This window comes from Pseudorasbora parva, chromosome 20 (genome assembly GCF_024679245.1).
Source record: "Pseudorasbora parva isolate DD20220531a chromosome 20, ASM2467924v1, whole genome shotgun sequence".
Classification (NCBI taxonomy): domain Eukaryota; kingdom Metazoa; phylum Chordata; class Actinopteri; order Cypriniformes; family Gobionidae; genus Pseudorasbora; species Pseudorasbora parva.
The window spans coordinates 29,420,782-29,431,138 of NC_090191.1; positions in this window are offsets into that span (position 1 = coordinate 29,420,782).

Genomic DNA, 10,357 nt, shown 5'->3' on the forward strand with positions numbered 1-10,357 from the left:
TATAACCAGCGTTCATCTGACAGAATGAGTGAAGTTTAGAGATGCGTCTGGGGAAGCCTCGTTCCCCTGAGTCTACTTTGTGGAAAATACGAGTGTATTGTGGGGGTGGGGAACTGCAGGACCGACCACATGAGAGCTCACATGACCTTACTGAGACTAATGGCGACCCCTGGATCACTGAAACATTTTGTGAGCGATTTGCAAGACAACCCATGGGCTCCGCATTTGAAAAAACTTTGGACGACGCCTCGGATTCAATTGAAATGTTGACCGCAAAGCAACCTTGGTTATTTTTAAAAATAGAAGTGTGCCAGTCTCTTGTGGAAGGTTATCAAGCAGTCACCTGTTTTCTTTCGACCGCTTGGCCATCTTTTCACACCACATAACTGCTGCGAGCACTTATTTATGGCTCTGTGGAGATGTTTTATTTATAAAAATAAAAAAGACATCTAATGGTCTAATAGAGCTTTGTTACTCTTCTTTATTCAAATGGCTGTTAGGTTCCATTCGTGACAATTACAGCTGTCCTACATTGTCTTTTTTTACCTTTACAAGTGAAATGTGAACAAGTCGAAAAGTCAAGTCATTGAAAATATGAAATAAAACATGGAAGGACGGAAGTTATAATGTGAACAAATAAAATAACATGGTAACATTTTAGCAATTCTCACTAGTTGCTTATTAGCATTGTAAAAAAAAAAAAAAAAAAAAAAAAAAAAAAACTTTTTTTAAAGTACAATCAACTTTTTGTTGTATCAGCTGCTTGACTGTTTAAGTCATTCCAACTTAAATTAAATTAACCTGACTAAAATAATTTAATATGATTTTATTTGCTTTGAAAAGTTAAAACAATAATATAAAAAAAAACCTATTGATCATATAATTTTAAGAGTGTGATATTGGCTTTTTATTAGTACTTATATAACGCACATATTAATGCCATATTGCATGACCTTATTCTACATCCCTTGTACTTTTGCAGATTTGATTCTGATTCATCAACCAACTAATGTGAACCATTTAAGCATAAACTTTTACATCAGAGGGTTTTACAGGTCATGAGATAAATAAAATGAGTCAAGTGAATCTAAACATTTGACTGGAACATTTTATATTTTGATTTGATCTATATCACTTACACTCTCAGAAAAAAACACCCCAGTGACATATTGTACTATTTTTACTGCAATTTTGTACTCTTCTTTTGAGAGTGTGTATATATGTGTATGTATATAAAATTGCAGTATATTGCAGTATAAGAGTACAATATATATATGTAATTTTTACAAGCAAAAAATTCTGTTCATAAAAAAGCATTTAATATGGGAACTTTGCCTTTGGGAAAATGTTACAGCAAATACTGCAGATTGTTTCATTTCAGAATATTTGCACTGAGACATCGGGAGAAATAAACAGCGAGCACAACCCATCTCTGTGCGTGCAGCGCTGAGGCCCTTCTGTGCTTGTTTACTCTGTGATCCTGATGCATCTCACAGGGGTCACGGGGGTGACAGAGGACATCGCCTAATTACCAATAAAAGCTGAGGTAAAATGTCTTCTGTTGCACAGATTCAAAGTCTGGGGTGAAAGCAGAGAGGCGAAATAAATAGCCGGGCAAAGATGTTAAAAGCCTGGTGCACAAAAGAATTTGCAGCGGGAGCTTCATGAAAGCCAGGGAGACAGTAAATATGAGAGCTGGGAAGACAAGAAACAAAGGCAAGGAATAAAAAGAAATAAAAAAAATAAAAACTGGGAGCCGAATAAAAGACAGGAAACACAGTGTTTTCAGCACAACAAACTCATTTACAGATAGCCTAGGACTTGAAAACAATTATCACCCATCTTTCCTATCTCTATAGCTTCGTCTCTCTCTTTTTGTGAGGGCCCTTTGTTTTTCTCAAGGACATATTAATTATTTTAGATCAGCCTGATTTTTATGCTCAGAATAAAGCTTGCCTTTGTGTCGTCTAAGATTGGTCAGCCTTTTATGTTTTCCCTGCGTCTGAAGGCTGAGAGACACATTTCAAAGTTGTGAAGGAGTGTTTGTTCTCATGTAGGTTCATTAAAGCTTATATGTCCCCTGCACTAAATGCACTTATTTTATGTTCGAACCGCACAAACTCTACTTCAATAATACACAAAGCTATCCTGCATTTCTAAAGTTTTCTAGTCTGATCTGAGCAACAACAACAACAACAACAAATCCTGAATGTTGTTCTAAGATTTAAAGCGCGATAAAGTGGGACTAGTGTAAATGCTTATAGCAAAACACACTTTGACAGAGTTAAATCCAAGTGCTAAATTCGGATTGGGTGATATCACTCTCCCTCACTCCACAAACCTCTTTATAGAGACCTTTATATTTGGCTATGAATAAAAAGGAAGGGCACATATACACACAGGCTCCCCCCAAAAATCTCTGCATTCCACATTTAATTGAGTACAAAATCCCACAAATAGAGTCGGTCCAAAGTAAACGATTCCAAACCCCAATTTAGCCAATCAGGTGAGGAGCTTCAGTCTCCCTGGCAATGGCGTCTCCACCCTCTTGTGTGGGGCACAGATGACCTATTGTCCCACTGACTCGTGAGGCACACAAGCCGTACTGTAACACCTCCGAAAAGCTCCGTCACTTTCACCTACAGAGACTAAACACACTGCTGTAATAATAAAAGTGTTTCTCTGCTAGAAGAATGACTTCATTCTTTATTCGATGTGTTAAAATACATGGAGTGAGGAATATGTAAATATGCCTCTTTTATATGGCTTAATTATATACTATTATGAAAATATCATAAATTATATTTTTCATTTCATAAGTGTGAAAACACGAATGTATGAATGATAATATTTGATTTTTCATTTTACAACAATTTGATTAAATGCAAACCTGATTAAAAAGTTTGATTATAAATATGAATTATAAAATTGATTTATGTAAATACTGATTATCATGTGTTTACCCCCTCGTTTAGTATAGTTTTTATAAAATAATTAAAAGCTTATTTTAATATATTTTAGTATTTTAATTACCTCCAAAATAATGGGGAAAATGACAAATAACATGGTTGATACTTTTGTATCACAGTGTATATTGTTGTAAACATACATATATTAAATGATAAATTATAATTAAATTTTTTTGCACCATTTTATTATTTATTTGTCTGCTGTTTAATTAAATGGTCCTTTTTGGAAAAATTACTTAAAATTATATAGTATTTTCTCAATTTCATAAGGTAATTTAGAGGGGAAAAAACGACATGCACGAAAGAAAGAAGTAATCTGCTTATATTTTATACTTTAAAACACACTATAGTGTGGATTTTATTTTTGTGCTATCATCATTATATAAAATAAACTCACCTCGGTTCTACTGCCATCCAGATGTTCAGGTTAACATCACTAATAGGACATAAGGAACTGCAGATCTTGCAGTTACTGTAGCTGAAAGTCATATACCACAGAGCATTTTTATAATCTCATGTACAGTTTATAAAGAGGGCTTTTAAACTATAAACCACAGACAGCACACTGCTGCCATCTGTTGGCCATTTTATGTGGTGCACAGACATTTTGTGGCATAAATTAAATTATTAGACATCAGATATAGTCTCCTCCTAAATAAAATCATATAATAGCATTCTTTATCATGCAGTTATACCCTATTTCTGAATTTGAAAGGTATGCTGATTTAAGACAGAAAGATTAATCATCAACAAAAACTTGCCCTTTACAGACAGCAATACAAATGACTCCAGGCTCCTCTAGAGTTAAAAATACACCAACCAAAAAACACACACAATCAAATGTTTTCAAAACTGAATCTTGGTAAAAAAGCTGATGGGACGCATGCTTGATCATAATCATTGACCCACTGCATGATATTATCATCACCCCACAGTCCAGTCTCTGATGACCTCTGACTCCAAAGGTAATGTCATTAGGAACTAAAGGTCAAACACATGATTCCTGGTGTGCAATCATTAATACGGAGTATTTGGATGTGGAGTGTCTGGAAAAAGTTATATTTGTCTCGCATTATTGTGTGTGGGTCAGATTTTGCCAGCTTAGAGGGAATCAAATGTCCTCAATCTCAAGGACAGTAAAATCTGAAATGACCTCAAGGAAAATTACTTAATTAGGATACAAAATTGTTAGTCACCATGAAATCAAAATTGACAATTCTATTCTCTGAAGACGTGAGGGCGGGATAACCTGTCACTCAAATGACATTACAACTTTTCTTAGCAAGCCATCCTATTAATTCCCGATGGACAAAATCAAACACATAATGTTTTTCCTTATTCGAGAAGAAATTTCACTTAGATATGTCGCAATAGCGAAGAAACGACTAGTCAGATGGGAAAGAAAGGTGATTTAAGCAACTTTGAGCAGGGCATGGTTGTTGGTGCCAGAAGGGCCGGTCTGAGTATTTTACAATCTGCTCAGTTACTGGGATTTTCACGCACAACCATTTCTAGGGTTTACAAAGAATGGTGTGAAAAGGGAAAAACATCCAGTATGCGGCAGTGGGTGAAAATGCCTTGTTGATTCTAGAGGTCAGAGGAGAATGGGCCGACTGATTGAAGCTGATAGAAGAGCAACTTTGACTGAAATAACCACTTGTTACAACTGAGGTATGCAGCAAAGCATTTGTGAAGCCTCAACACGCACAACCTTGAGGCGGATGGGCTACAACAGCAGAAGACACCACAGGGTACCACTCATCTCCAATACAAATAGGAAAAAGAGGCTACAATTTGCACAAGCTCACCAAAATTGGACAGTTGAAGACTGGAAAAATGTTGCCTGGTCTGATGAGTCTGGATTTCTGTTGAGACATTCAGATGGTAGAGTCAGAATTTGCCGTAAACAGAATGAGAACATGGATCCATCATGCCTTGGTACCACTGTGCAGGCTGCTGGTGGAGGTGTAATGGTGTGGGGATGTTTTCTTGGCACACTTTAGGCCCCTTATTGCCAATTGGGAATCGTTTAAATGCCATGGCCTACCTGAGCATTGTTTCTGAGCATGTCCATTACTTTATGACCACCATGAACCATCCTCCGATGGCTACTTCCAGCAGGATAATGCACCATGTCACAAAGCTCGAATCATTTCAAACTGGTTTCTTGAACATGACAGTGAGTTCACTGTACTAAAATGGCCCCGACAGTCACCAGATCTCAACCGAATAGAGCATCTTTGGGATGTGGTGGAACGGGAGCTTCATGCCCTTGATATGCATCCCACAAATCTCCATCAACTGCAAGATGCTATCCTATCAATATGGGCCAACATTTCTAAAGAATGCTTGCAGCACCTTGTTGAATCAATGCCACATAGAATTAAGGTAGTTCTGAAGGCGAAAGGGGGTCAAAAACAGTATTAGTATGGTGTTCCTAATAATCCTTTAGGTGTGTGTGTGTGTGTGTGTGTGTGTGTGTGTGTGTGTGTGTGTGTGTGTGTGTGTGTGTGTGTGTGTGTGTGTGTGTGTGTGTGTGTGTGTGTGTGTGTGTGTGTGTGTGTGTGTGTGTGTGTGTGTGTGTGTGTGTGTGTGTGTGTGTGTGTGTGTGTGTGTGTGTGTGTTTTCTATCCCGGTGTGGACTTTAACCTAATGCAGACTTATGGGGACTTGTGTCACCACGGGGATCTAAGGGACATGATGAGGCAACAAGCTTCTAAATCATACAAAATGCTAAAATGCGGAAAGTTTGTTTGATGGGTAGATTTAAGGGTAGGGGCCGGGCTAGTGTAAAGGGAGAGAATATAGCCTACAGTTATACAGTATAAGAACAAATATGTCTATGGAGAATCCCCACAAAGATAGTGAACCAGATGTGTGCGTGTGGTCTTGCTAAAGTGTATGCCAAAATGAGTTTTGACGTGCATATGATACGCACTTTATGGGGTAGGCTATTATACGTACGAACCACCCATCCCACCACCCTAATCTTACCCAAGAGCTCATATGCACGCCATATAGTGCGTACCATATGCACGCGAAAAACTGCGTAGCATATGCACGCCAAAACGCATTTTGGCGTATCCATTCCACGAGATTTCACACTCGTATTGATACGAATTATATGTGATAGTGTTGTATAAATCATACTAAAAGTTATTTTTTTTTAAATGTAAAAATGCAGAAACTTTTCTGTGAGGGTTGTGATTAGGTTAAGGGGATAGAAAAGGCTACAATATTATTAGTAGGCTATAAGCCATTCAAATCATTATGTCTGACTGTTATTTGTGAAATTGTCAAGACATGTATCAGTGAAAATTGTTTCAAGAACAAACTCTTACAGAATGTTAGGCTACATGTAACATTGTTACATAGGCTAACTCTTAATTTTTGTAACAATGTTACAGAAATTAAAAAAAAACTTGGCCGATTCAATGAAGCCACACACTGTGTTCATGTAGCCTATTCTGTACAGTATAATGCGAATAAAATGTAATGAACTGACTGAATCATTAATGATGACAGTAAATCTAGGCTATAACCCGGTTCATTTTGTGCGGGCCACACAGACAGCGTCCTATTGTCAAAAGTGCTTAACGGAACATTGACATTGTCAAAGGCTGATTTGCTCCTGTTTTGAGAGCTGACAATTGCGTTCACGCCATCATTTTTGTTCCGCAGACAGCAGGCCTGTAACAACACTATCACAGTCAGGATTTGCTCGGTGAAAAGAAACGGCGGCGGCGGCGAGATTAGTTTTGGAGCCCTCTCGGAAGAGTTAAGTGCTGATACAAAGCCCGTTTGATCCTCGGGGATTGTGGGATGTAAAGCGTTTGAGTCTGTCAACCCCTTTGTCATGATAGCACATGTTTTTCTCCATCTTCTTAGTCCGTTCGCCCGTCTATTGTCATTATCCGCTCTAGCAGCAGCTGCTGGCATTGTCATAGCTGTTAATCTGAGGGAATATCTTTAGCTCTCCGCGTTACGAACAGCTGTCGGTATTGTGCAAGAGTCGTTAATCTGATTCTCGATCTTTAGCTCCTCAATTTTAGGCTTTGATCCTGGCCATTACGCCGCCTATTGCATGTATTCTTTGTTGAAAATCTGAGCTGGAATTGTTCCACATCTGTAGTGCGCAGCGGCCTGCTGTTGCCAGATGTTGCCAGATCGTATGCTACAATGGGTTATTTAGTTGAATCGGAATCTATTTAAAACAATTACTCCTCTATCAAGGGCAAAGACTGGTTTGATGGAGAGAAAAAAAAAATCAAAATGCACCTGGGTATCAAACCACATTAATTTAAAGGGACAGTTCACACACATGCACACACAATTACAATAGGCCACTTTCATTTACTCTCCATCCTGTTGTTTCAAACCTGTGGGACTCGTAGAGGGTCTTTTAAAAATGGTCAACACACGTCAACAAGAAATATAAAATATAAGTTGAAGTTGTCAACATGAGAAATTAATAAATACAAGCCTATTTTTATGTGTAGGCCTACAATAGGCTATGTAATATCTAAACCCCACTTGAACAATGTTATGTTGTTGACTTGTGTATTTACATTATCCCAAATGTTTCCAAGACTGTTTAAATCCAGAAAAATAATAATTTTTAACCCGCTGATCTATATAGATCCGTGGTTTGGATACATTCATCAACAGAAATGAATCGTTATATAGCTCAACACATGTAGTCTTATTATTTAAATAAGTCTTATTAAAAAAAATTAATGGGCGGCAGTGGCTCAGTGGTTCATGTAGGTTGTCTACAAACCGAAAGGTTGGTGGTTCAATCCCGTTCCACCTGACCAAGTGTCGAAGTGTCCATGAGCAAGACACCTAACCTCAGCTGCTCCCGACGAGCTGGATGGCGCCTTATGGCTGACATCGCCGTCTGTGTATGAATGGGAGAATGTGAGGCAAAATGTAAAGCGCTTTGGATGGCCATAGAGTCTGTTAAAAGCGCTATATAAATGCAGTTCATTTAAATCTTGTTTTCATGATTTAGTGCGAGTACCGTGTTTTACCATGCCTAATATCATTTTATCTTACTGCAATGTGCAACAAGTGTCTCATAGTAGCCGCCGAGTGAATGCACAGAGAATCATTATAACTTTCAACACACTCAAATGTATCTAATATGATAAAACAGCATTGCATTAACCTGCACAGACCACATAATAAAAGCTTTGCGAAATCAAGGCATCATCAAGCTGAGCCTTTGATTTGAATAAGGGACCTCTAGTGGCAAAAAATTACATGTTGTTGCTTTAAGGCAAGACACTACAGACAAAAACATTGGAGGGGTTTCCTTTTCTTTTTTTGCACTGGTCAATTTTGAGCATTTTTGGCTATTTTGCTTCGATAATAATGCGTTCGATTTATATAGCGCTTTTCAAGACACTCAAAGCGCTTTACATAGAAGGGGGGGATCTCCTCAACCACCACCAATGTGCAGCATCCACCTGGATGATGCGAAGGCAGCCATATTGCGCCAGAAAGCTCACCACACACCAGCTGATTGGTGGAGAGGGGACTGAGTGATGAAGCCAATTAGGATATTCGATAACATGGTCTTTCAGTCTATTGGAACCAAAACACCCAAAATACACATTTACATGTTTATTTCATTACACTTCATCTAACTCCGTCTGTACTTCTCAGAATTGTTTTTTTCCCCTCATGCATCAATTTCAGTTAATTTCAAAGTTAATAAAAATTCAGTTTTTAATAAAAAATAAATAAATAAATAAATCTAGTATTTTTTATTGGTGGAGTGATAAAGATATATTCAAAATCCCTTCAGTAAAAACCTTTAATATATGTCTCAAAAAGAAACAAGAATGTTCAATCTGCCCACATCTGTTCTGGAAATGCATTCAAATGTGTGCATACATTAGGCTACATTTGAGAAAACAACACAAAACGATTGTACTAATGTACTGTGATTAATCAAGTGGGTAAGGTTTTAAAAAAATCCTAATTCACCTGTGGTGTCTTGCCTATACCTTAATGATTTTCAGTCATGAATGCACATAATATGATTTAGCATTAATCCAGCCATTTTGTGATGTGTATGAATGTGGCTAGCCATAAAGAAAACGTCTTCATTAATACCCTCAAAACATCGAATCAGCCTTGCAGCCTATTAAAGTCATCTCATTGTGAAGATACACACATTAGCCTTGACAAGAGCTTCCATTAAACAATGAAAACTAATGAGGTTACAGTGAAATAAAACTAGATCGAGCAAGCTGAGTACAATTACCCCAAATATAAATATCCCCCCATGTTTAAAGAGCCATTAATCAGATAAAAATAGACTGAAGAAGTCTTTTGTGATTAACGAGGTGAGACTTGTGCTAATTACTGTTTCCTCCGCTTGTAATTAGGTTGGCACATCTAATCAAGATGAATGAACGCCCTGACCCGCTGCACATTGTTTGTGGCTCACAAACCCAGCGGCTTTTACATCTTTATTCCTCAAACCGTATTATCATGACCTTGTCTCTATGAGACACGCTCCCATAACTGCGTATTGCTTTATTACACCCTCCTGCCGCGTGTGTTAAAAAAGATGCTGTGAATACGAGCTTTGTCTGTTCCGTTCGGCCTACAGCTGCTTTTAAGCTTTTTCAGTCATTTAGTCCATGTCTACCACCTGTTGTGGAAAAAAGCGGACGCCTGAATAGATGTGTGCAGTGCGCACGGGCTTTTTGTTCGATGCATCTTCCTTTTAATAGCGAAAAAGTGAAGGAAAGTTCGAGACAGCTGCAGGAAACAAACTTTTAGGCTCATATTATTATATGTAAATGAGGCACAAGAATTGAACGAAACGTTGATATGTTTTGCTTCTCGCGCACTTGTAATTATTTCAGACAAGTGTTTATAATATGACCTTTGTAAAATGGAAATAAGTTGAGGCGTGAATACAGATATTGAATTTGGTAATTAATGCAGAGCTCTTGGTGGAAGTCGCTGGAGGGACTGGAACTAATTCAATTACAGTCTGAACTGGAGCGCCGTTATAATTATTTCTTTCTGAAAGAGTAGCAAGAATCGCAGGAATGCTTTTCCCCCTCTCTCGCTGATGTTAACCTCTTCTGTGAACAAAAAGTGGCTCAATCTATTAACGTGGCTCTACATAAATATTACTGAGCTCTGTGCGCATATCATTACAAATCAACTAATTACATAAAATATTATTTTCATGACACGATCTCAGAATGAAAAGTCAAGACAATAAACAGTAGGATTTGTATAATTTTATTTCTATGCAAATGATTTGGAACAGAATCTACAATGCAACACTTTAGGATTTCATCCCCAGATTATTATTAAATCTACTACTTCTGTTTATAAAAAAGAATATCTCTGTTTAG